Source organism: Meleagris gallopavo, chromosome 1, assembly GCF_000146605.3.
Source record: "Meleagris gallopavo isolate NT-WF06-2002-E0010 breed Aviagen turkey brand Nicholas breeding stock chromosome 1, Turkey_5.1, whole genome shotgun sequence".
NCBI lineage: Eukaryota > Metazoa > Chordata > Aves > Galliformes > Phasianidae > Meleagris > Meleagris gallopavo.
Genome location: NC_015011.2, coordinates 89,227,505 through 89,253,090, shown reverse-complemented (window position 1 = coordinate 89,253,090; position 25,586 = coordinate 89,227,505). Strand labels below are relative to the sequence as shown.

The following is a 25,586-nucleotide window of genomic DNA, read 5'->3' as shown; positions in this document are numbered from 1 at the left end:
AAAAAAGCTGTGTTTTGTCTTCTGCTAAAAAGCACTGGAGAAAAACAGGCTGTAGTGTTTGCAAGATACTAAAAAAGGCCAGATCTTACAAGCAAACCTGAGAGTATTTATTGTAAACAACACAGAAAGCTGTATCTCATACTGTGCTTCATTTTTGAGAGGACAGGCTTTGAGTTAGTGTGTACCCTGAAGATAAGAAGGAGGACAGGGATGAAAAGAGGAGCTCTAGGAAATTGCATCTGTCTTTTGTCTCTTCCTTCTCACTTTTCTCCCTCACTGTTCCTTTTTCCACTGATTTTTTTCTTTCCACTTTCACCAGCCTTTCTTGAAAGCCCTGATCTTACTGACAGCATGCAGCATTCACCCCTGCATGCATCTATCCTCCTCCCAGTCCTTCTTGCATAGCTGGAGCCAGCTGTTCTATCATCAGCCCATCCCTTAACCTGCCACAGAAGCCTCTCAGGAGGCAAAAATAAGCGCAGTTATTCAAACCCTACTGCCAAGCTATTTAGCTGTAATCCTTGCCTCGAGTGCAGCCTCAACTAGAGTGCAGTGACATGCAAAAGCACCCACATGCCAGTGCGTTTTGTCAGCAGAAATACTAAAAGTCCTTCAGCATCCATCAATAAGCCTTAGTCCTCAGAGCAGCATCAGTTACAAGCATACATAAAGCTTGCACTACAACTTGCATGCTCCTCTTCCAGATCCGCCTGGATCCTATTTGAGTGCTATAGCAATACAGACTCATGAATGTGCAGGAGGTCCCTGTCCTCTCTCTTATTTCCCATACAACAGCCAAAGCAGCAACTCTCCCCACCTCATATTATTCTCTGCCCCACCACCATCCTTCCCCTCTGCTATGTCTCACCCAGACCTAACTCTCATCTTTGGGCCTGGGGATTTTGACTTTGTCTCTGCCACTGGTAAGCATATTGTGCCTCAGATGTTATTACTTTCAGTACTAGCCAAGGCATTATCCAGTGCAGACACTTTTCATAGAGTCATAGAAAAGTTAAAGTTGGAAAAGATCACTGAGATCATCTAGTCCAGCTGTCAACTCATCCCTACTATGCCTGCTAATCATGTCTCTCAGTGCCACATCCACACAGTTCTTGAACACCTCCAAGGACAGTGACTCTACCATCTCCCTAGGCAGCCTGTGCCACTGCCTCACTGCTCTTCTGAGAAGTTTTTCCTGATATCTGACACAAACCTCCCCTGGAGAAACTTTCCCACAGCATAAAATCCTGCCTGACATCAGCCTTCCTCCAGCCACAGGGTTCTCTGATACTCAGGAATAAGCTTAGATCCTCAAGCTCTTCAGTTACAAACCACAAACCCAACATTAGCACTAACAATAGCCTCAGCAACACAGATAGCAGTGCATGGCTAGTTATAAGCCATTTGTCTCATATCACCATTCCTCATCCAAACTCTTCTTGTCCTGCACAATCAAGCAAGTTAACTCCTCTCTTCCACCCTGATTTTTATCATCTGGTAAAAATGAGTATAATCCTAAACCTAAACATAACTATATCGATATTACAGAAGTCTGTGCTCACTCCAGTACTAACCGAAATGAACTGCTTCATCCAGAAAATAACTTGCTGGGTCTAACAGGAACAAAATCTTTTCTGACCTGCTGATCAGTGCCTTAATCTCAGTTCTAGTGCTAACCATGGTGTTAACAACACAGTAACAACCATTGTATGTCCAGAAGTTAATGATGAGACATAAGAATAGACAAGGCCTTGACTAACTCAATAAAATTTTTCCTTCCTATTATTTCAGACAGCCATTGCAGAACCAGCCCTAATCCTGGCTTTGTTTGGGGACTTTCTAGAAACTGTTAGTCACTTCAAACTGTATTGGAGTGGTGGAGGAGGATCATCTACATGAGTAACAATATAAATCATGTCCACACAGATTTAACACCATGCTACAAAAACCCACCTGCTCAGATCCTAAGCCTTCCAACTCCCTGTGTGGGAATCAGGTGCATTTTTTTTATTTTTTTTCAAAATAATCACTCAGAATTAGCAGAGCACCTGCATATCCTGCTGCTTGAGGCTTCAGGAAAATCCAGCAAAAATGTAATGTACTGCAGTATCATCTCACTGAAAGTATATCTGTTTGCCACTCACTATATTCAGAATGACTTCATCTCCTATGTTTGCCCCTTCACATCTTTGCCCTTCTGGTAGTCAGCAACAGATTTGGCTTTGCTGTTCCTTATCTCCAAAACCTTAAGCTTAAAGTTAGCTCTGACTGTTGCAGGATGGCATCAATGTCCTGGACAGGCAAGAGTCAGTGGCTCCAACTAAAGTCAGGTTAGGTTACAGTTAATTTAAGGGCAGGCAGGAGCCCTCTCTTTTTGATGCAACTCACACTGGTGAGGTAGCTCCAGAGTAATGAGCCCAGTAGGTCAGGGGAAGAGCTTGACTCACCTCAATCCTTCCTAAACAGATAAGAGACATCCAGGGCATGTTTTGGTCAGCTGTCTGTCACAGTCCTCACAGGCAGATCAGATGTAGTCTGACATGGAGATGACAGCATTGCTAAGAGGAGTCCCAGAGCAGTTCCAGTCTACAAAGGAAATCCCTTGGCGCTAGTGTCAGATCTCCTCTGCATCACAGGAGGTGAGTCGAAGAGACAGCAAATATCAGGTCATGCATTGCTGAAAACACACAACCAGGTGTCCAAGCTTCCTTGACAGATGTTATGTTGGCTAATAGAGGCATCAAACAACAGGGTCTGTCTTCAAATGCTAAGCTCATTTCTGTTTAAATTTCCTTTCTTATTCTAAGAATTATATCCTGGAATACAATACAACACAGAAAAGGCAAAAAGCAGTATTTTCCAGCAGTATTTTCCAGCGAGACTTACAGAATCACAGAGTCCTTAAGGTCAAAAAAGACCACTAAGATCACACAGTCCAACCAGTAGCTCATCCCTACCATGACTGCTAATCATGTCCCTCGGTGCCACATCCACATAATTATTGAACACCTCCAGGGACTTGCAATCCTTCCTCAACACTCCAATCAGGATAATACAACTGTTGGTTAGACTATGGCTGTGGAAACTTTTGGCCTGCCTGGGCTGCACTATATGATTGTCTTTGGCCACATATATATATAGGTTGAATCAAAAGTAATACCTCCTATTTATTTCCAGGGAACTACAACTGATAAAGCAAGCATAATAACAATACTTAATAGAGCAAATTCTCAGCTACAAAACATTTTTCAAAAACAACCACCCTACCCATGGCAAGGGAGCTAGAACAAGATGATCTTTGAAGTCCCTTCCAACCCATGCCATTCTGTGATTTTATGAACATAGTAACCACCACTAGCTATACATTTTTACCAGCAATGGACAGGAGTCTGTATGCTGCAGGCTCCACTCATAAAAATCTGCTCCAGAAGTGACACACTTGTAGTCACCACTGCTGAAACACATGATCTACTGCTTTGCTGTGCTCACATCCGCTGTTTGGTCTCCATAAACTTTTATCAGCTGTTAATGAATGCCATTATTTTCACATACAGAAATTCAGTGACACCCCTTTGCTTCATACACACTTCCATATCAGACACCATTCTGTCAGACTGCCCTTCTGCCATCATCTGTCATAGGGCAACAATGTATAAAGGAATACTGGTGGGAAGGTTCAGCGTCTACCGCCATACCACCAACAGCTGCCTCTGACGTTTTGGACCGACATAGTAAAATAGGAGGCATTACTTTCAGAGCAGCCCTCATGAAATATAGTTATTGTATATAAATAGCAAAAATTATTTTAATATTTAATAAAATATTAAAAGAAGAAAAAAAAGTAGGGACAACAAAAACATTAAACTAGTGGGAAATTTGAAACTTGTTTTGTGAAACTAGCACATCAGACTGGTTCAGTGGCAATGGTTGCAATTCTCAGTGAGCTCTCAAGGTGTTTGTCAGATATTTTTTATTAAATCTTACTCTTCCTGTGCTTCATCCTTGAAAATGGATGAAGTCGCTATCATGATAGTGCAGCACAGGAGGACAGCCGCAGGATGTTCTGGGCCTGGCCTGCAGGTTGGACATTCCTGGGTTAGACCTCACAGCTTCTAGCTTTAGTAGATACCATGATCCAACTCCAAAAACTATGTTAAGAGCTGGGGAAACGGTTTTCCAGGAAGGGACATTTTGCTCATGATTGACAAGTAAATAGTTATGCCTTCGGAAGCCAGCGGGGAGTGTGTGAGCCTGAGATTTAGGAGAGGAAAATAACAAGATGAAACTCTTGTCTCTGCCTTTTCATTACACAACCAGATTTCTTAAAACTGTTTTTCTCTGTGGGAATCTAAATATGAAAAGGTGAGGTGGTCTGCATATTGCTCTGTTTCCTCAGAGCTGTTATCTGAAATTTTACAGCATCCAGTCTCAGCTTCAACTCCTTGAAATGTCTATAAACAGCAGTAGAAAATTTATGGTGGAGTGAGTGCAATAGAATTCTCATAAAAATACAAAAGAAATTTTTTTCTTACTCCCAAAAATATGCTCCACCCGCACTTTTGTATTAGCTAATCCTCTGTATGCATGCTGTGTACTTAAAATCAATTGTACTTCTATTTTAAAATGTTTTGATTTTTAAAACTGATTTTCCAGTTACCTGTACATTCCTATCATTTGTAGTGTAAGGGGACGTTGATGACAGTGTTTTCCATATGCTGGAAAGGAGTTGAGGAATCTTGTTTCAATTATGGCTGATTATGGTTGATTTTCCTGCCTTTACGCCCTCTACTGAAAATTGGCATTCTATTCAGGCCTCTTGTCCTTTTTGCACCTCTCTTGCTCACATTATGTTTTATTCATTAGTAATATTTAGCAGGAAATGCAATGTCATGAATGTTGCATTTGTCTACTTTGAAGAACGTTTACCACCTTGTGACAGCTGTTGTGGATTCTGCCATTAGTGTACTCAATTCTTTTAAAAAGTTTAACACAGTGTTACTACTTACAATGCATAGCTTCTTCAAGATATATTTAAATATTGATAAATATTGGTCCTATCCAGGTGAAAGTACTTCAACAGGTCTTGCAGTCTGATCAGCAGCTCTTGTCTGTCCCCCCTTTCCTTACTGTTAGATGTCTAATTTCTCAGATGTGTTATATATAGTAAATTGGTGAGATATATCTTGAAATTCTCAACTTTTCTATTATATACATCTGCTCGAGGGAAGTGGTAAGTCTAGTCTAAAATGTTCATCTGCAAAAGCATCAGCCTGAACCTAGGAATTACAGACTGGAGACAGTGACTCATTATTTCACAATAGGCTACCTTTGGGGAGTTACTTTTTTTACACATTAAACAGCTCCAGCAGAAAAAGTTGGGGTATCAAGGGGTTCTTTTGTTTTTCTCTGAAGGAGCACACAGACACCAATCCATAAACTCTTACCATACCAGCAAACCTGGACACTGCAGTAGGAGTATTGTCAGCTTCTATGAGACTGTTGCCAGTGCAAAGGTCTTCCGATGTGCACCCTGTTGCTGTGTCAGAGCATTCATTTGGAAGTTTGGAGCTGACTAATAGTTCAGACAAAAAAGACTCAGGAAACTTTCCAACTCTCCAGAGTTTGGATTTTTTTATTCATAACAGTGTCAATCATAACGTAAAAATTTGCAGATGTTCTATTGTAAGACCTACGTGAAATTTAAGGACACTTTTTACCAATTTGGCTTAGTTTGGGCAAAGACTTTCAGTTACCATAGGCATTTTCCTTGCTTATTCGTTGATTTCCATTCCATATTAGTCTATGCCTTCTAACAGAATGATGTAAATTTAGTGTTCTTCATAGCAGAGAAAATTGTCACAACTAGCAATTGTTGTTCTATCATTCTTTTTGTTTTGTTTTGTTTTTAATTTGCCAAGATAGGCTTAAGAATGCATAGGTCCCCTCACCTATTTCAAGAAGAGAACAATAAAATTTTTGCAGAGGCAGCCTGCTCTCTGGCTGATCTGTGTGCATTTATTTAACAGAGAAAAACTGGATAAGGTGCGATTGACCATCCTTAGCATTGAAAAGTTAAGTGGTTTCTGATCCATAGTGAAAGAAAGCATAGGAAATCTTCAAATCTTTCCACAGAGAATGGATAACAGATAGTGCAGCTATCTCAGTTGTCACAGGTGAGGGGGCCCACAGCTACTGAAGCAAAGGAGAAATAATGCAGTTTTTACTCATAGCAAAAGGTTAGCAATTGAGAATTGTATCCAGTAGTTGGAAGCTGGAGGGACAATTGTTTCTGTCTGAGAATAAATAATAGCCGCAATGATCTGTGACTTAAACTGGAATATAGTAATTACCATTCCAGATCAGATTTGTGCTTAGTTTCTAATCAAAAACAGGCAGAATACTAAGCTGGCCACCCTCCGTTAAAGAATGATAAGAGGAGGGCATTTTCTATACTTGGCACTAGGAATGGAATGCCTTATTTTTTGAGCTCTAATCCACCATTTTTAAATTGAGCCACACTGTTAAACTTAGGCACTTCTAATGGATAGGAAAATGCGGGTTAGTACAAGATTAGGGGAAAGACCTCAAAAAGCCTAGCCTTGAAAATATATTAACACAAATAAAATCCAGACAACCTCACCTGTATGTGTAGTCTATTTAATATATTTTGCCTCCTGAATGTAAAAGAAACTTGGATATTTCTAATTCCACCCTGTTTTACAGAGAAACAAACACAATATGTGCAGCATTAATATACAAAGTAAAAATAATCCATGCACAATATTTTCAAAATTCCTTAATCGGTACAAAAAAATAATTTCTTTATAAAAGAAGCCTTACTTTATCCTTACATAATTATAGACCTCTCTACAATATTCTCAAGTACATCATTCAATATTCTTTGTGTAGAATGGTATAAAGTGCCGATCCACTGCATATAAAAATGTTGAGCTTGAGTTTTAAGATCAGTCAGGCTGCTGGCTAATTTTTCCAATTCTTTTTTCAAGTTTCAATTTTTCCAAGTGCAGTGTCTTGCACCTGGATCACAAAAAGCCCTGCTACCAATACAAGCTGCAGGATATAAGGATTAAAAACAGCCCTGCAGAAAATGACTTGGGGGTCTGGTGGATGGCAAGCTGAACATGAGTCAGAAATGTGTCCTTGCATTCCAGAAAGCCATCTGTACCCTGGAGTGCTACATCCAGATGTGGAGTCCTCAGTACAGGAATGACATGGACCTGTTGGCGTGTTTCCAGAGCAGGGACACAAAACAGATCCAAAGGATGAAACCTCACCCCTATGAGGACAGGCTGAGAGAGCCCTGAGAAGAGAAGGCTCCAGGGAGACCTGAGAGCAACCTTTCAGTATCTAAAGGGGGGCTGTAAAAAAGAAGGGGGCAGACTCTTCAGCAGGACCTTTGGTGATAGGATAAGGGGAAATTGTTTCAAACTAAAAGAGGGGAGATTTAGACTGGATATAAGGAAGAAGTTGTTTCACAATAAGAGTAGTGAGGGAAACTGGAACAGCTTGCCCGGAGAGGTGGTGGATGCACTGTCCCTGGAGACATCCTTGATCAGGCTGGATGGGGCTCTGAGCACCCTGATCAAGCTGCAGGTGTCTTTGTTCATTGCAGGGGAGTTGGAATAAATCTCCTGTAAAGGTCCTTTCCAACTCAAATGATTTTATGGCAAACTGTTGTAGCTTTTGGTACAGCTTTACTTTGTTGAAATGAAATGTGATCTAGCAGAGTAGAGAAGAATTCTTTGACTGCACACCATCATTAAATAGATCTGTTTTTGATAGGGGAGATGACATCTCTGAAAATAGCATCTTTTGAGCTGTACTTATTGAGACCCTACAAACACCAGTCAATTTGGAAAATAGAGTAGAAGTTGAGATTTTTAAATTACCCATATTATATCTTACTTTATAACAGTACTTTCTCGTACAAATACCTGGTTTGCTTTTACCTATATGAGTTGTGGTGATGGATCTTTCAGGTACGTTCTTGCAGCTTTGAGGAAATTGGTGAGAAATGGCTTTGGCTGAAGGAGAATTTCCACTCCATCTGCATTCAAGTACTTATCCCTCTTCCTCCTTGGCAACAGCTTTCCCCATTTGCTCCACCAACCTAGCTTTGCTGAAAAACAGATAAAAGAATGATGAAAATATTCCATGCCTAGACTATCCAAAGCCATTTGTCTTCAAAAACTACTTACCAAAAAAGCAATCCAAATCAGTAAAAGGTAATAAAAATGCTTCCTGAGATCTTTTATATAAGGTCTACAAGGTATTTATTTGCCTTCTCTAGAAGAAAAAATATAATCATTACCTTCAGCAGGCTCCAGCTATTCCCACTGCCATATCTGTGTCCCACAAAGGAAATTTTCCCCAAAAGCTATGCACTGAGATGAAAGGAAGCAAAAAAATCTGAGCAGGCTTCTGTAAACCACTGTGTTGTTCAGAACCCCAAACTTTGATAGCACAGATGACTCAACAGAATGTTAATCTGTCTCCTAATAAGTTGCCAAGCCACTAACAGAGTTTGCAGCAAGATTTCCTTCATTTTTTCCAGAACTTTCCCTGCATTGAACCCTGCACCACCAACAGCTATACATTAAAACAGAGGTAACATTCCAGGAAAAGTTGAGGTACACGATCACTTTAGCAAAAGCTTATTATAGAGAACTCAAATGCTGCCTGCTCTGCAGGTATACTCTTCTGATACGTAAGACATTGCTTTGTCAAAGAGACAGCACTCTTACTGTATCTGTTATATCTTTCGCAAAATGTCACACAAATTTTAAAATCCTATGCACTGTCCTCAGGAAGTTTCTTCCTCACGGGAACTGCTCTGAGTAAAAGTCTAAAACATTCATTTTAGTAACGTTCTCATAGAAGATAATGATTCTCATTGTGGGTTCAGGTGATTAAGAACCAAAATGTTACATCAACAACTATTTGATATAACTGAAATTTTATTTTCCTTTAATTTTGAGGAATACATAGCATTTAATTCTACTCTTAATTCAAATCACAAGCTGCTTTCTAAATGACCCAGAAAAAAATACATATTCTTTCCCTGAAGAGAAAAGACAAAATATGGCATAGGAAGAACATACAGAAAAGTGGAACCTTGGTTACAGCCTGTTGATAGGTTAGACAAGGAGGTAGTTTTACTGCATATTTCCTTGTCTTTATTAATAAAGGTAGAATTTAAATATATATATAAATATATAATTTCTCCTTGAAAATGAATTTCAAGCTCCTCTTCAGACTCAATCAGGAGACAGTCCTTTCCATTTTCCTGATCTGTCAAGATTTAGAATCATGGTATCATAGAATCACAGAATCACAAAGGTTGGAAAAGACCCACAGGATCACCCAGCCCAACCATCTACCTATCTCCAATAGTACTCACTAAACCAAACCATGTCCCTCAACACAAAATCCAAACGTTCCTTGAATACCTCCAGGGTTGGTGACTCCACCACCTCCCTGGGCAGCACATTCCAGTGCCTGACCTCTTTCAGAGAAGTAGTATCTCCTAATGTCCAGCCTGAATCTCCCCTGGTGCAGCTTGAAGCCATTCCCTCTAGCCCTATCACTTGGCTAGAGAAGAGGCTGACCCCAGCTCACTACAACCTCCCTTCAGGTAGTTATAGAGAGCAATGAGGTCTCCCCTGAGCCTCCTCCAGACTGAACAATCCCAGCTCCTTCAGCCGCTCCTCATAAGGCCTGTGCTCCAGACCTCTCACCAGCTTTGTTGCCCTGCTTTGAACATGCTCCAGGGCCTCAATGTCTTTCTTGCAGAGGGGAACCCCAAACTGTACATATACTCAACGTGCAGCCTCAAGGTGCAGCCTCACCAGTGCTGAATACAGGAGCTGATAAGTCCTGAAAATTGTAACAAAATTCTGTTTATCATTAGATGACTGAAGATAATTAAATTCCCTCTGGCTCGGTCATATTTTGAAACTGCTGAATCACTTTTTTGTCTTGTTGAAAGGCCAAAGGTAGACTTCAAAAGAAAATGATCTTTTTTAAAGCAAATGAAGGGACAGTAACTTCTGTCCTTTACTTATGTGGTTTAGTGAAGAATGATCCATCCAGAGAATTGCGATGTAATTTGGACTACTTAATCTTACTCATTTTGTCTTTTTATTATTTTTTAACCCATTAAAGAATGTTAAGGCTAATATAAAATGTCCTTCCAAGTAGTTCAAGGCCTCACATGGGAGCTTTTTGGGTCGTTATTGTATAATATTTATGAGAGGAAGTTCTCTCCGTCATTAATGCTTGGGACTCAAAATTGTTTACAAGGTGTATCCATTACTTTGATTTGTGTTTTGCAATTGAATTGTCTTGAAACAAAACAATGGGAAATGCAAGCTGACATTATTTTGTTCTATTGCTACTTATGTAATTCTTAAAGCATATTAGTTAAATTACTACTACCTGTTGCTGACATTAAATAACAGTAATATTTGCAGATGGTTTCTATCATCATATGATGCACTCTTATGGCATACTAGGAGATCAATGCCAGTACTCCAAAGTTTACTGTCTATCAGAAACAGAAAAAAAAAAAAAAGGAGTGTTGGAGGAGGAAAACATACTTCTGCAACTGCAATCTGGGATTTTTTTTTTAATTCATAAATTATTCCTTTTTCCACCTGCTTTTTTTTTCATGTGCGTGACCAACTAAGTCTTTGTGGTTCTTATGGCAGAAATGGATCTTTAGGAATGGTGAACACAAGCAATAGAAAAATCAGTCATTCATTATATTCAACAAAAATTTTCTCTTGCCATAAAATGATAAGAGATATGAAAGCCAGGCAAAATCTCTGGAGCAGCAGTGGCAGAAGCATAATGTCTGTGTAGTCTGAATAAAGATAGGTGGGGCAATCTCATTTATCTGCTTCTCCTGACCATCTCTGCATTAAATCCTCATCTGCAATTAGTGATGACATGTTCTAATCCTCTTCATACAAGCTGCATGAAGATTGTAACTTTGCATGGGAAATATCAAGGGAACAAAAACTCAAAAAATCCTTCTTTCTCACAAAAGCATTCAATTAAAAAAAAAAATTAAAAAAATCCCTAGAATTATAATAGTAATAGGAAGACAAATTATGCAAGAAGGTATGTTTAGAACTAAATATCTTCAGAAAAACAACTGGGTTTTCAATTTATTTCTGTTCCTCTGTGGGACTGAGATCTTGTCTGAGGGTGCAATTTGTGTCTGCATATAGAAGTAGTCACCCCTGTGAGTTGCTATTATTCTTTTGCAGTAATAAAAGAAATAGTAATAATTAGATTTGTTTCTACAATTGAATAGTAACCTAAAAATTGTCAAGAAAAATTACTCCCAAAGAAGATCATCTTACCTATTTAACCCTTCACTCACCATTCATTTTAATTTTTGCTTCATTTTTCTTCACGATCAGATGTAATAGGCTTCATTTATTTTCATGGCAATGATCATCTAAAAAGCATTTATTTATACTCAGATGATATCATGTAACACTGCATCCTCAGCTTTGTGCTCAGAAATATTTGCCATGATCAGATAAATTAACTTTTTTATTATTCTTATGCCCATATAAAATAATTTGAGAATATTTATTTTTCTTTCAATTGAGGGATGGATTTTATGACATTTGAACATAGGCTCTTCTTTCCTTTTTTATGCATTTGCCCTCCGGTCATTGTCAACCCCTGCAGTCAGAATAACGAGTTCCTCTTCATTATACTGCCAGTGCACTGTCATTATTTTGGGCTTTTTCTTCTCCTGAAAGGTTGTTTTTGAAAAGCTATACTTGTTGTTCAGGATTTATAGGACTGTACTGATCTGTCAATTTCTGATGTATCTAAGCAGTCAGTGTACATTTAAGTCACTGTAAATTGATGTCCCCAACTGGGGACATCAAGCCATTCAGGGTAGCACTACCTTCTTATTCCTTGTCCCCTTTATACAGGAAACACAAACATCTAAATATCACTGATTGATTTCTATTTGCCTTTGCACTAAGGCTGTCATTTTTATTATGCAATCTCAAGTCTTAGCTGGCTTTTAGAAGACAAGACCTTATATGAGATTTTGAACATAGGTCTTCATCACTATAGCGAATGGTTGCCAGTTAAGCTTTTAAAACAGCTGTCAAATTCATGTAAAGCTGAATTTTTCCCATAATTATCTTAGCACAAGATATTATTTAAAAAGTCTTATTTAGCATCCTCCACAGAGTAAGAAAGGCAATTTTAGTTTTGTCATGGAATTATTGCAGATGTTATTTTTAACCACACACATATACACACCAAAAAAAAAAAAAGTTTCCACTGTTTTTCATCAGATCAAAGCCTTCATAATTTCAATGTCATTGTGCCATTGCTAGGACAAAAGACTTGGAACTGGGAGTTCTGCTTTTTGATTACTGGCAGACTTCAATTTGAGGTAATAAACATTTAGACCTGAAGCAAAAGAACTCTGAGGCTCAAAAGCAATGGAAACAATGAATGTGCTTCAGAGATGAAGGCAGGTCCAGAAATTCTTAGCCTCCAGAATTACTTCTGCTGCATGAACTACCCTAAATACAGCCACTGCCATGCATAAATTGAGATTATCGGCATTTTGAGCAATTGTGAAATGTTTTTATATTGGGTAAAAAAGAAGTTTGTTTACATTTAGAGATACCAATTCCTAGTAGGCAGAAGTAAACCCTGTTCATCTGCTAAAAGTTTGGCTACCATTTATTTAATGAAATGATGAGCTTAGAGGGTTTGGAGTTATTTCCTGTTTTCCCTTTGCCTGAGGATTTTCCACCGCAACAAAAAAATATCCTTGTTGTAAATTACTTCTCAATGGTCTTCCTTTCTATTCTCAATTTATAGGAGTCACTGCTCCAAAAATAGCCCCAGTTACTGATTGAATGTTACTTATTTTCTCAGCTGTTCTTAGAAAACTAAAAGAAATAATCCCATATGAATTGTACCTGCTGGCTAGCTTGGATTCTCCTAAGGCAATGTCTGTTCAGTATACGTCTGAATCTCTAGGTTCTTATCCCAAAGTGCTTACATTTTAATTAGTCTAAAATAATGAAAGGTAAAACAGCTATGTTCATATATCATCAACAAGGGTTCTCGCATCCATCTTCCCCTCTCCTTCAAACAAGGTCTTAGCAAGAGCTGGTAGGCAGCCTGTAAATCTGCCTTCCTAGGAATGCCTAGCAGAACACCAGGCTAGATAAGAAAATCCAAATTATTAATCTAAGCACACACGTGGCCTCCAGGTCTCCTTCAGAGGAATCTCTCTCCCTGCTCATATGAGAGTGTGGCTTACTGTATCGTGAGCCAATTGGGAAATTCTCAACTAAATAAACGCACATATTTTGAAAATACTTCTTGCATTAGAGGTTCAGGAGAGGGAAAATGGGAGCACATCTAGGAAGGGTTTGTGTGCAGTGAGCCATCTTACAGCAATAAAAGATAATTAAGACAAAAATATAAGGATACAGAAGTTGAAAGGAAAGGAAGATAACAAAATAGGTCGAATATTCAGAGAAGGACAGAACTTTTTTTTATCTCTCTAGAAAAGCCAAAGTCTCTAAATTGTCTAAGTGCAAACTGGATGTTCTATTAAGAATAATTTACTCTTGATCCCACTATTAATCTGTCAACATCTTTATCAGTGAAGATGCTGAAAAGCACCAGCCCCAAGACAGACTCCTGGGGGACACCACTTGTCACCAGCCTCCACCTGGACATTAAGCTGTTGACCACAAGCCTGTGGCTGAAACCATCCAACCAATTCTTTACCCATCATATAGTCCAGCCTTCAAATCCATCTCTCTCCAATTTAGAGATAAGGATGTGCTGGGAGAACTCGTCACAGGCCTTGCACAAGTCCAGGAAGATGACACCAGTTGCCCTTCCTTTGTCCACCAATGCCATCACTCCTTTGTAACAGGTCAACAGATTGGTCAGGCACAATCTGCTCTTGATGAAGCCATGTTGGCTGTCTTGGATCACTTCCACATTTGTACCTTAACAACTCTTCCAAGAGGATCTTGTCTGTTATCTATCCAGGCACAGACATAAGGCTCATCAGCCCATTGTTCCCCAGAACTTCATTTCTCTCTTTCTTGAAAATGAGTGAGATTCTCTTTTTTCATTCACCAGGAACTTTCCCTGACAGCCATGACACTTCAAACATAATGAAGAGTGGCTTGGCAATCACATCAGCCTCTAGTTGGTCTGTCCAATATCTGGACCAGGAAGTCATCCTCAACAGACTCCACGAGGCTCCTGGGTTGCTTGCAGCTAGCTGTGTTGTTTTCCCAGCAGAATCCAGGTAGTCGAAACTGGTTGAAATTCCCTATCAGGATGAGAGCCTTCAAGCTTGACACCTCCTGTAGCTAACGCAAGAAGGCCTGGTCAGGAGGCTCTCCTTGATCAGCTAGACTATAGTACATCCTGACCATCAGGTGTCCTTTATTGGCCGCAACCCTAATTCTTACACACAAGCTCTAAACCTGGTCATGGCTGCTTCTCAGAGGCACCTCTTCTCAGTCTATCAACTTCTTAACATAGAGGGTAACTGCTCTATCCCCCTTGCCCAACCTATCCCTTCCAAAAAGCTTGTTGCCCTCAACCATATTATTTCAGTTGTGCAATTCTTCCTACTGTGTTTCTGTAATACCATTTAGGTCACGGCTTTCTAATTGCACCACAGTTTCCATCTCCTGCTTATTTCCCATGCTATGTGCATTGGTGTAGAGGCACTTCAGCTGGGCTATCAGCCACATTACCTTCTTGAAGGGAAAACAGGATTGTAACCACCTTCATAAAACTCCCCAGAGGGCTCTGTGCTGTGGAAACTGATCTGGTGCCAAGTCACAGTCAAATGTTCATAAAATTGTTGCATTATTTGATAATGCCTGAAAAATTATTAGTTCTTTTTTATTCCTAGGAAATTAATGATCTTTCCATGTGTCTTCTGTTACTTTGTCTTCTGTTTTTCTGTTTTTTCTTACTAATCTTCTACTATGAAACAAAAGCTGTCTTTAATATCTGATTTTCTGCATTTTAAATACATTAGCCATTTAAACATATTCAGAATTAAATCAGCCTCTTCTTGGAGGGAAATTATTTATATTCCTGCTTTTTATGGTAGACCTTTGCAGAATATTTCTTCCTTAGGTGAGTTACTTATTATGAAACACTTATTAAAAAAATTAGTATTTTGACAAAGCAAGAAACAATGTCTTGCAGTTCAAAGAGCACATTCTAAGGCTCATTTTTGTCCTCATTTATGTCAACTCGGAAAGCAAATGGTGTCCTGGACTCCATCAGAAGAGGGGTAGCCATCAGAGACAGGGAGGTGATTGTCCCCCCTCTACTCTGCTCTTGTGAGGCCCCATCTGGAGTACTGTGTCCAGGTCTGGAGCCCCCAGTACAAGAAAGACAGAGAGCTGTTGGAGAGGGTCCAGAGGAGAGCCACAAAGATGATCAGGGGGCTGGAGCATCTCCCCTATGAAGACAGGCTGAGAGAGCTGGGCTTGTTCAGCCTGGAGAAAAGAAGGCTGCGGGGTGACCTCATTGCAGCCTTTCAGTACCTAAAGGGAGCCTACAAACAGAAGGGAAATCAACTCTTTGAAAGAGTAGATAACAGCAGGACAAGGGGAAATGGTTTTAAGTTGAGGAAGGGGAGATGTAGGTTGGATGTCAAGGAGAAGTTCTTTACAGAGAGAGTGGTGAGGTGCTGGAACAGGCTGCCCAGAGAGGTTGTGGATGCCCCATCACTGGAGGTTCAAGGCCAGATTGGATGGGGCCCTGGGCAGCCTGGTCTAGTATTAAATGGGGAGGTTGGTGGCCCTGCCTGTGGTAGGGGGTTGGAGTTTCATGACCCTTGAGGTCCCTTCCAACCCTGGCCATTCTGTTATTCTGTGCATCCTCAGATTAATAACAAGAGGCCTAATGCTGCAAAATACCAAGTGTCTTGGGCTCCCACTGCAGTCTGAGTTGGGGACATCCAAAAACTCACAGATGGACTTGGGTACTAATATATATATAGCATACGATGCATTAAACTTGCTAGCAAGGCTAATCATCACAGACTTCCTCCTTCTCTTTTTATTGTTCATTTTCAGAAAGTTCTAGGTCATTTTTTTATAATTTCTTTAGCTCTTTAAGTGGAGTCATTTCTGGACTGTCAAATCCTACCAGGTTTTTAATTGGCTACTAGCCTGCTACAAATAATTTGACATATTACCAGCTACGTACTTTTACAAACTGTAGGGTTTTCCTGATGCTGATCTCTAAGTTTTTAAATAGCCATTATCAGTTAGCTGAAGAAATCCTGCAAGTTACAGTTTAAAACTTCTGAAAGATGGTTTTCCTCTCCTGAAGTAGAGATCTCTTTCACTGAAACTTACAGAGTATATAATTGTAACATTTTGCTTCTCACAGGTATTTGACAGACACAACTTCTACTTCCGTTCTCATCCCTGGGCCACCTGGTACAGATGCTACCTTTCTAAGGCTGATGCAAACATGGGAGGTGGTGAGTCACTTTCTGCCTTCATACGCAGAGCTCCTTTATGTAAATTCATGAGGGCTATACATAATGTGGGGTCAAACTCATTGATGGTGGCTTTCATCAAGGCTCCACAAAGCCATTTCAACTGAGAGTTTTGCTGAGTTCTAGAATTGATCTTTCTGTAAAGTAGTGCGAGAGGAAATAAAAAGGAAATAAATGTAGGCAGGTGAGGGTGTACCCAGAGGGTTATGGCAGCCTTATTACCCGGTAAGTGTCCGTACACACAGTGCAAGGGAAAGCTGTAGACATACTAGGGAAAGAAGGATGTGATCAATGGATGGCGGACTATAAATTAGCGAAGAACATCTGGTGCAGTCTGAGAAGTGCAGGCACTGCAGGAGAAGCTCACAGACTTCAGTCCTAAATCTGATCAACCTTCTCTGCAGGTCTGGACATTTAAACATTCAACACCTACTTTAACTGAGGAGAAAAAAGCAACGCTAGTAATATAACGCTTCATTTCACAGATGTATTTTAAAGGTTTAACCTTTGTAAGACATTTTGAAGATGAAAAGCATAGCAGAACTCATTATTTTGCTTAACAAAATATCTCTTTGCCTAGCTGAACTCTAAAATCTTTTAATATTAGTTCATAACAAAGATGTGATGTGAGAGAAGATTTTTCTTGCTTTTGTGTTGGCCTGTGGATATTTCATGCCACGGCATGCTTGTTTTTATTTCTGTTTTTGGTATTTGAAAAGAAGTAACTTTTCCAATGGTGCATAAACATAGTTTCTTAATAACAAAGATGGCAAAATCCCCAAATCTTTGTTTTTCATAACAATTCAAATGCAATAGCTTAGTGACACCGGGAACTGTGGCAAGAGCAAAATCATCATTCAATATTGAGATGTTTGGATAAAAAATTCACAAGAGACAAACTGAAATACTCAGCAATCAGTTACATTAAGTGGGATTGCTTGTAACTATACCTGGAAAATTGTGTATGTTCAGAGGTAATAAAGAAATGCATAATCATTTGACATTCTTAGAAATCTTTCTTGAGATACAAACTGCCCAGATAAGTGGTAGAGTCACCATCCCTGAAGGTGTTTAAGGAAAATGTAGATGTAACACTTAAGGACATGGTTTAGTGGACAATATTGGTGGTATCTGGATGGTTGGACTAGACAATCCTAGAAGTCTTTTCCAACCCTAATGATCCTATGATTCTGTTCTGTGATATTTTATATAATATAATCGTAGAATGGCTTGGGTCAGACCTCAAAGATCATCTAGTTCCCACTACCTTGCCATGGGCAGAGTGATCTCATTACTTTTTTCATAAAAGAAGAAACAAACCCTGAAGATAAGCACATTTTCACACATTCATCACTCCTTACCCTCTTATATCTACAGAAGTTCAGAGTCCTGACATCTCAGGGTTGTGCTTGTTTTCTGTGTGTCTGAAAGATCAGAAGAGGTGATCTTTAAAACTCTTACAGTGAAAGAGGCAAAGACAAAGTTGCTGCACTTGTAATAACAAAAGAATTTTAAAAGTGTCACTAGGTAACTGTAAAATTATCAAAAAAATAGGAAAGTCTTCTATTTGATACAGAGTAATTAGAATGAATCATATGGTTTTAGTGAAAAATAGGTCAAAATACAGGCTACTTTCAGTATTTACGAAGTTTTCTATCACCATGAAGTCACAGAGAAAGCCAAAGTCCCCAGACTCATAAGATTTTATATTTTTAAGTAGAACTTTCCTTCAATCAGTACTTCAAATACCAAATTAAAAAACAGGTGAACCAAGTACTGGTAGCACTGACTAAATGGAAGATTTGTGATTCATGACCTCATTAGTTTAACTTTAAAAAAAAGGATTAAATGATGTATCATAAATCAAGAGAAAACCATTAGAAACTGAATACAGAATAACCATCAAGGCTTCAGGAAAACAGGAAGTTAGTGATGTTCTTTGTCTCTAGCAGCATTTTAGTCTGAGCTGCAAGTCAGACTCAAAGAAATACTCGCTCTGGTCCATACAGGACTCAGCAATGAATGTTAGTGGTATCCAAATCAACTACAGGTCTGTATATAGAGGTGATATTAAAACACCTTAGGACATTTGTGCCTATAATACAGAAAGTGAGTGGCCTCATATTGTATCTAGGAAGTTCAGCAGACTCAGGTGTGGCAAACATCTAGTCTGAAAGCATCTTGTTTCCTTTTCGCTTACCTTTTTCAAAACCTACTTTCTTTCTTACTATGTATTTCTTTTTTTTTTTTTTATATTATGTGGTAGAAATTTTGACCATTAATTCTACTATAATATCTGAGGTGATATTATAGAGTGAAATTACCTGGTGGGAGAAAATGGAAGAATAAACAGGACCTTTATTTTTTTTATAGAAGTGGGCTTGCTGGTTCTATGCTAGTTTTCAAAAGACAGTGACAGACTGAAAGCTTAAAGAAAACAGGTCTCAACAGCACACTTTACTGCAGTGAATGTTTTGTGACAGTTTGTGTCACATAAAGCACTTCCATACCATCTGTGCTCCAACAGCAAAAGGTTGCTCTGTCCCAGGCAGTGCCTTTTGTTTCTCCATAGTCAACAGAAGTCAATGGAGATGGATCAATTATAAAACTTGTCTCCGGCTGGAAATATACAGAGCATCAGCTTGTCCTGTGAACCTCTCAGTACTCCTAACATCCCATGGTCTGTCAAGAGAATGAGTGCAGCCCCGCAGGCAGGCAAATACACAGACAAGTATAAGAGGGATTTGGCTCTTGCATTGGTACCACTTTTTGCTTACTACTGAGTTGATTTGCCAAAAGAAAAGAAATAGTATAAGCAATGAAGGAAGAGGCCAAGTAACTGATAGGCAATCATGCATCTCATTAGCACTTGCTATAGAAGTTCATTATACTCTGAAAAAGGTAAAAATATTTTTAACAAGGAAAACAAAGATTGCACATCTCCTAATATTTATTTTAAAAACAGATTTTGTAAGGACAACTTATTTCTAAAATGAAGACAGGTAACGCATACACTATCTGCAAATTAAATGGAAACCAAGAGCAAAATTAGAAAGGAGAATATCTTGATTACATCAAATTGCCTTCTTGAAGTGATAATGTTTGTCATTACTAAATAATTATATAGTATAGGAATAAGGGCAATCATCAATGCTAATCTTTAATTAAGTAAAATAAAGCATTATTCCTTATACAGCCATCAGACTTAGTTTTCATACTACTAAGATTCTGTATGTCCATGGTAATGAGAGCAACTGAGTTGCCACAGTTTTTTTTAATCCCTCGAGTTTAGAGAGAAAGACCTAAAAATAGTAAAACAGACCCCTCTATGCAGCTAGCCATAAACGTAATCATTGTTTTCAGTGTTGTCAACTGATACTCAATGGTTTCTCATTATCATCACTGTTTCATGGATTTTTCTTATTTTAATGAATTTGTATGGTCAGGCTCATATCTATTTTCTTGGCTATCTTGCTTCATTATTCAGATGGAATCAGTCTTTTAATTTAAAACATTCTTATTAGGAGTCACACATGAAAGTCTTATCTGAGAGATATATTGTTTTGGCAGTAGATGTAAATCTAAATGCAGCTGCCTAGGTACTTGATTGTATACTTTAATGGAAGAATTTGTGTAAATTTTAGGCACGAAGGAGAAAAGCACTTACCAGCATTTATCATTTAAATTACTAGCATATTTAAAGACTATTCAAACATTTCTTTTACCTCAATAAGGTCAAAACTGAAGCACAGAAGTTAGCTTATGAACTCCCTGTCCTTGGAATATATTAAAGCATCAATATTCTTGTATCTTGAACAATGTGCACTTGCAGCCTGGAAGTCCAAATATATATTGGGCTGCATTAAAAGCCAGCAGGACAAGGGAGGTGATTGTTCCTTTCTGCTCTGCCCTCATGGGGCCCCATCTGGATTAGCGCATACAGACCTGAGGCTCCCAGTACAAGAAAGACATGGAGCTGTTGGAACACATCCAGAGGAGGGTCACAAGGATAATCAGAGGGCTGTGTACCTCTCCTATGAAGAAAGGCTAAAGGATTTGGGTTTGGTCAGCTTGGAGAAAGAGAAGGCTCCAGAGAGACACTACTGTAGCCTTCTGGCTTTAAAAAGGGCTTGTAAACAAGACAGAAAGAGACATTTTACACAATCTGACAGTGATAGGTCAAGCGGGAATTGTTTTAAACAAAAAGAGGAGAGACTTAAGTTAGATGTTAGGAAGAGATTCTGTACTCAGAGTGCAGTGAGACACTGGCACAGCTGCCCAGAGAAGCTGTGGTGTCCCATCCCTGGAGGTGCTCAAGGCCAGGTTGGATGGGGCCCCAGGCAGCCTGAGCTGGTGGGGGGCAGCCCTGCCCACAGCACTGGGTTGGCGCTGGGTGGGCTTTAAGGTCCCTTCCGACTCAAACCATTCTAATGATTCTTTGATTTTGCAGTCTTTTTTAGCTTCTTTCAATAGGTGGGTTTACACAATGCCACTTCCACTTTTGTTAACTATGTAAATATTCACCAGCTATTTGTCTTTGAATATACTGTTTTCTTTGGGATTCTATGAGGTGCTCATTATCACTTATGCTGACTGGCCCATAAGAACACATGCTAAATAAACTCTTAGTTGGACACTTCAGATTCCAATCTGTCAAAATTACATTTTGTTTACTTTTAGTTTTGAATCTTACAGGTATAGGATTTTTTCTTCAGCTCAGTATAATGTAATTGACAGTATTTTACAGAAAATCCTGAACTTTACTGAATAATTGTTATATCATCCCTTGGGCTGACCAACAAACTAACATCACAAGTTCATCCATATGTCTGGTGAGGATATGTCATGTAGTTTAGTATCTGAGGAACTCCAAGACATTCAATCCTCAGCTGTTCAGAGATATGTTCTTTACTACTCATTGTCCTGGCAGACACCTTGATCCAGTGACCTCTGCAATGCTGCAGAGATCCCTTTAAGGCTGGGTATTATCCATGGTAATGTATCCTGAATAGTTATGAAGTCAGAAAGTCATTCATGCTAACAGAATCTTCTAAAATATGCAAGAAAAGTCTCTGGCCCCTTAGTCCTTCCCAAAGGGCAATATAATGCAGATTTTAAGTGTCAGTCTATCAGCTCACATATTTCTACCCACATAAAGACAGCAAATATGCTCTGAGAACAAGGTCATGAAGTATTCTATTAGCAAGTACAAGCACCACCAGTAAGACAGAGATGTAATTTTGTCATCTCATTGTGTAACCGATCCATATCCAATATGCAGCTTTTATTAGTAGTAGTTTTAACTGATTTTGTATTTGATCACTGTCATGACCTGTCTGTTGTCCATCTTTTGGTTTTAAGCTTGTTAATATGAAAGGCAGCTAAATAAGTATTCACACAGCAAGTGATCACTTCAGCATTTCCCCATTTGTAGACAGCTCAACTAAAATGGTCTATAGACAGCAACAATGCTGGTATGTATATTTTTCCTCAGCTTAAAACTGGAGCTCATTCCAATTTTTTTTTGCCCTCTTACACCTTCTCCAACCTCAGTGTCTGCATTTGAAGATACACGCTGATCTAGTCTTCTGACAGCTTAACAAAATGTCATTGTGATATATCAACATGATGTGAGCTTAACAAAGAGTCATCCCAACATCCATCACAAGTTAGAACTTAGAAATGGAAAACCAAAATGCAAATAGACCTAGCATGCATTATTTTGGCATAATCTTTGTCGCCATCAATATCGAAGAATAATGTGAACCTTTTGTTTTGTTTTAATTCAGACATTTAGGACTTGTCCTCAAAGCTTAGAAGTCTTAACTTCTAAGGATCATTCAGAGGATTGATAATTTAAACATTGTTTCACATTCATATAACAGATTTCAAAGAGTTTTATCAAAATTCCTACCTATTATATTTGGTTTTGAATTTATTTAATTATATTGGAACATTTTAACTTGATGTTATCAAAGTCACCTAGATGCTGAACTTCATTCAGAAAATCCAGAAGTTTTGTTAAGACACTGAAGCAGAAGAAGAGGATTTAACAGAAGATAATACTTAATTACACTTCCACAAAGTATTTCAAAAATTGACCGTTGCCAATTGTTTCTCCTATCACATACTGCAAGAATTACGTTTACTTCCTTAGGTTATAGCTGAATTAGATTCTATCAGCTGAAACTGCTCAAGCTGTAATTCTGTTGAAGTCAGTGGACTCTGGGGAGGAAAGTTTTAACTAGCAGTTAATAGGGTCAATTACACTGGAGCCAAGGAAAGGCAAGTTGATACTTTGGTGAAGTATGTACAATTATAATAAATAGGGGGGAAAGTTTCAGAGTTTTAAAATGTCCTGAAAATGATAGCAATTACAATATATTTGATAACTTTGTGTCCTGCTTTGAACACGGTAGTGTTAGCACCTAAGCACATCTTGTTGAATTAAACTACATTCTGCCATTGTAGTTAGGATTAATATAGCAAAACTCAGCAGATTCCATTTTGAAAGGCTCAGCTGATAAGCATTCCAATTTGGGATTTTATTCAGTGTAATGCAGTGATTCTAACCAGTAGCTTAATGAATTGCTGCACTGCGTAAGTCATGACTTTATCTAAAGTACTAGAGCATTAATTAAAAGCTCTATTCACCACACTGTATAGAATTATTCTGGAGTAGTTATTTCACCTTAATTGCATTATTGTAATAATGCTTAGAAACTTGTCTTATACTGAAGAAATAAAGAGTAGTAAGTAGTCCTTTCACTAAAGAGCTTTCAGTATAAATAGGCAAAATGAATATTTTGGAAAAAAAAGGTATTTTGGAAAATAACCGTGGTACTGGTTAACTTGACAGATTATAGCAGTTTTGACCCTTTCAGAAACTTGTTCAGCTATTCCAGGCAATTGGAATCCATTTGTGTAGGGATTTAACAGTTTATATCTTCTATCAGATGCCCTTTCATATGTGATTAAGCATCTCTGAAAATACTTCAGCAAATAGCTGTTTCGTCTTACTCATACATTTAGGTAACACATAGGAAAGGTTGAAGGGTTGTTTTTGTTTTTATATTTTTTCTTCCAAGTTGTACCTGAATCAGAGCAAATAGTAAATCAAATATCTTACCTAGATTTTGAAAGACAATCACCGGGAGAGAACATTCATTCATCCAGAAGAGCAGCTTTGCACTTTACATACCAGCTTCTGTCTCTAGAGGAAAGCACAGGAAAAAGTAAAAATGAAAAACAACTTTACAGTGACTTGAAGAAACTCTGTACTCTCTTCATTTTCTTGGTAGCCTCTGGAATACAAGGGCAATGCCAAGAATTCTGGATTGCTACGTAAATTTGTGCAGTGCACACAGTGTTACATAGCCTATCAGAAGCTAGAGAAAAAGTGCCACAGTTTACCAGTTTCTCCCATAGAAGGGAAGGTCAAAATTTTGCAAAATATTGAGAAGATACATGTTCTAAGCTTATTTTCTGATGTAACTATGAAAACCCAAAACATGGAGAAGAAAAAGAATATAATAAAGTTTAGTAGAGACTTTTTGTACCTTGAACTCAACTGGAATGCTGAGATAACTTTCAGACTTTGGCATCCCTCATTCAGTTGTTCACTCACAAGATGAACACACGCAGAATGACTCATGTTAAGTGACAGCTTTTATTCTTTGATGTGGTGTGAGTTCTGGTACAGCAGTGTTATAATTATTATGACTCTCCATCTCACTCTCAATTTAAGAAAGGCAGAGATAAAAGCAGAGACAAGTGGAACAAATGATGATGCTGAAGGATAGAAATGCTTGAGATCACTGGCTAACCACACTACACACTAACCATCACTAAGTGAGAAATTGCAACTTTTCTCAGCTGTGTAGCAGCAAGTTGCATATGACAGTTTTGAGTTCTCAGCTATAACTGCTTCTTTTTCCATAATTAAGACAGTGACACTGGATTCAGTCTGCTATAACCCCAAGCCAAACACCATTTGTATGCTGCAGACCAAGTCAACGAGGGAGAAGAAAACATTTCAGCTGGTTCTCCAAGGTTAAAAGCACTCTTTGAGTCTATTTACCATCTGGCAAAAGCTTTCCAGCTTCATTGCAAGTATCCTACGACACTAAATTGAATGTTGTTTGTGTTATGTCTTTTAAATTTCACTACTGTGAACCAACAGAGGTAAGATTTTTTCATGTCACCACGCAGGTTCCTTTCAGGGACAGCCAACAAACACGCTGGCTCTTGGTCAGACCTTTGTCAAGGCCTGAAGCAGAGACATGTCAGGGCACTACTGTTGAAAATGGCTTCAAAGTTCAAAGACGGAGACTGCATACATTTTTCCATGAATCTGTCACCATCCTTTTTCAATCTCTTCTTATTGTTGATTGCTTCAGTGACAATAAATACTGCAATCTTAACAAACTTGATAGCCTCATCTATTCTGCAACAGGACTCATCCTTCATTACTAAAACTGTGCTTGCAGATACCTCCAGCACTTCAGTGGAATTCCTCTGCAATTTTTCTAACATAGCTAAAGCACAAATTTGTTATTTTGGGCTTCAAAAACTGAGTATGCCTTATACTAGAATGCAAAATCTAGATTTAGAGAATTTTGCTTGCGTATCTCAATTCTAAGGAGGTCTAAATGAAATGATTTATCTTCATATATAATCAAATTAGCAGTGGAAATGAAAATTCATGAATTTTATCAAGTTTAGGATTCTCCTTCCCTGTGATAAACCTCTGGGAGCAGCCAGTACAATTGCAGCCCTGAAAATTACATATAGGAGATGTATCTAATATTTTAAGCATAAGTCTGTCACAACAATGTGAATTTTACTTGAGAAAACGTGAATTTTGAAATCTCATCCTTCGACTACCTTCACAGGCACTTTAACATCAACCAAAAAATAAACAACCAGATAAAGAGCAACAACAGCAAACGCACACTACCTTTCGGTTACGCTTTAAAAACAAACTAACAAACAAAAAAATAAA

General features: G+C 38.5%; 1 long non-coding RNA gene across 1 annotated transcript; it reads right to left on the bottom strand.

Annotated features, from left to right (window-relative positions):
- Window positions 1-3,919: 3,919 nt before the first annotated feature.
- Window positions 3,920-24,019, bottom strand: LOC104913783. The gene is made up of 4 exons (XR_004161811.1): window positions 23,712-24,019; window positions 17,944-18,006; window positions 7,971-8,140; window positions 3,920-6,712 (listed from the first exon to the last, which is right to left on the bottom strand). It is a non-coding gene; the product is annotated as an uncharacterized LOC104913783 (long non-coding RNA).
- Between the last annotated feature and the right edge of the window lie 1,567 nt (window positions 24,020-25,586).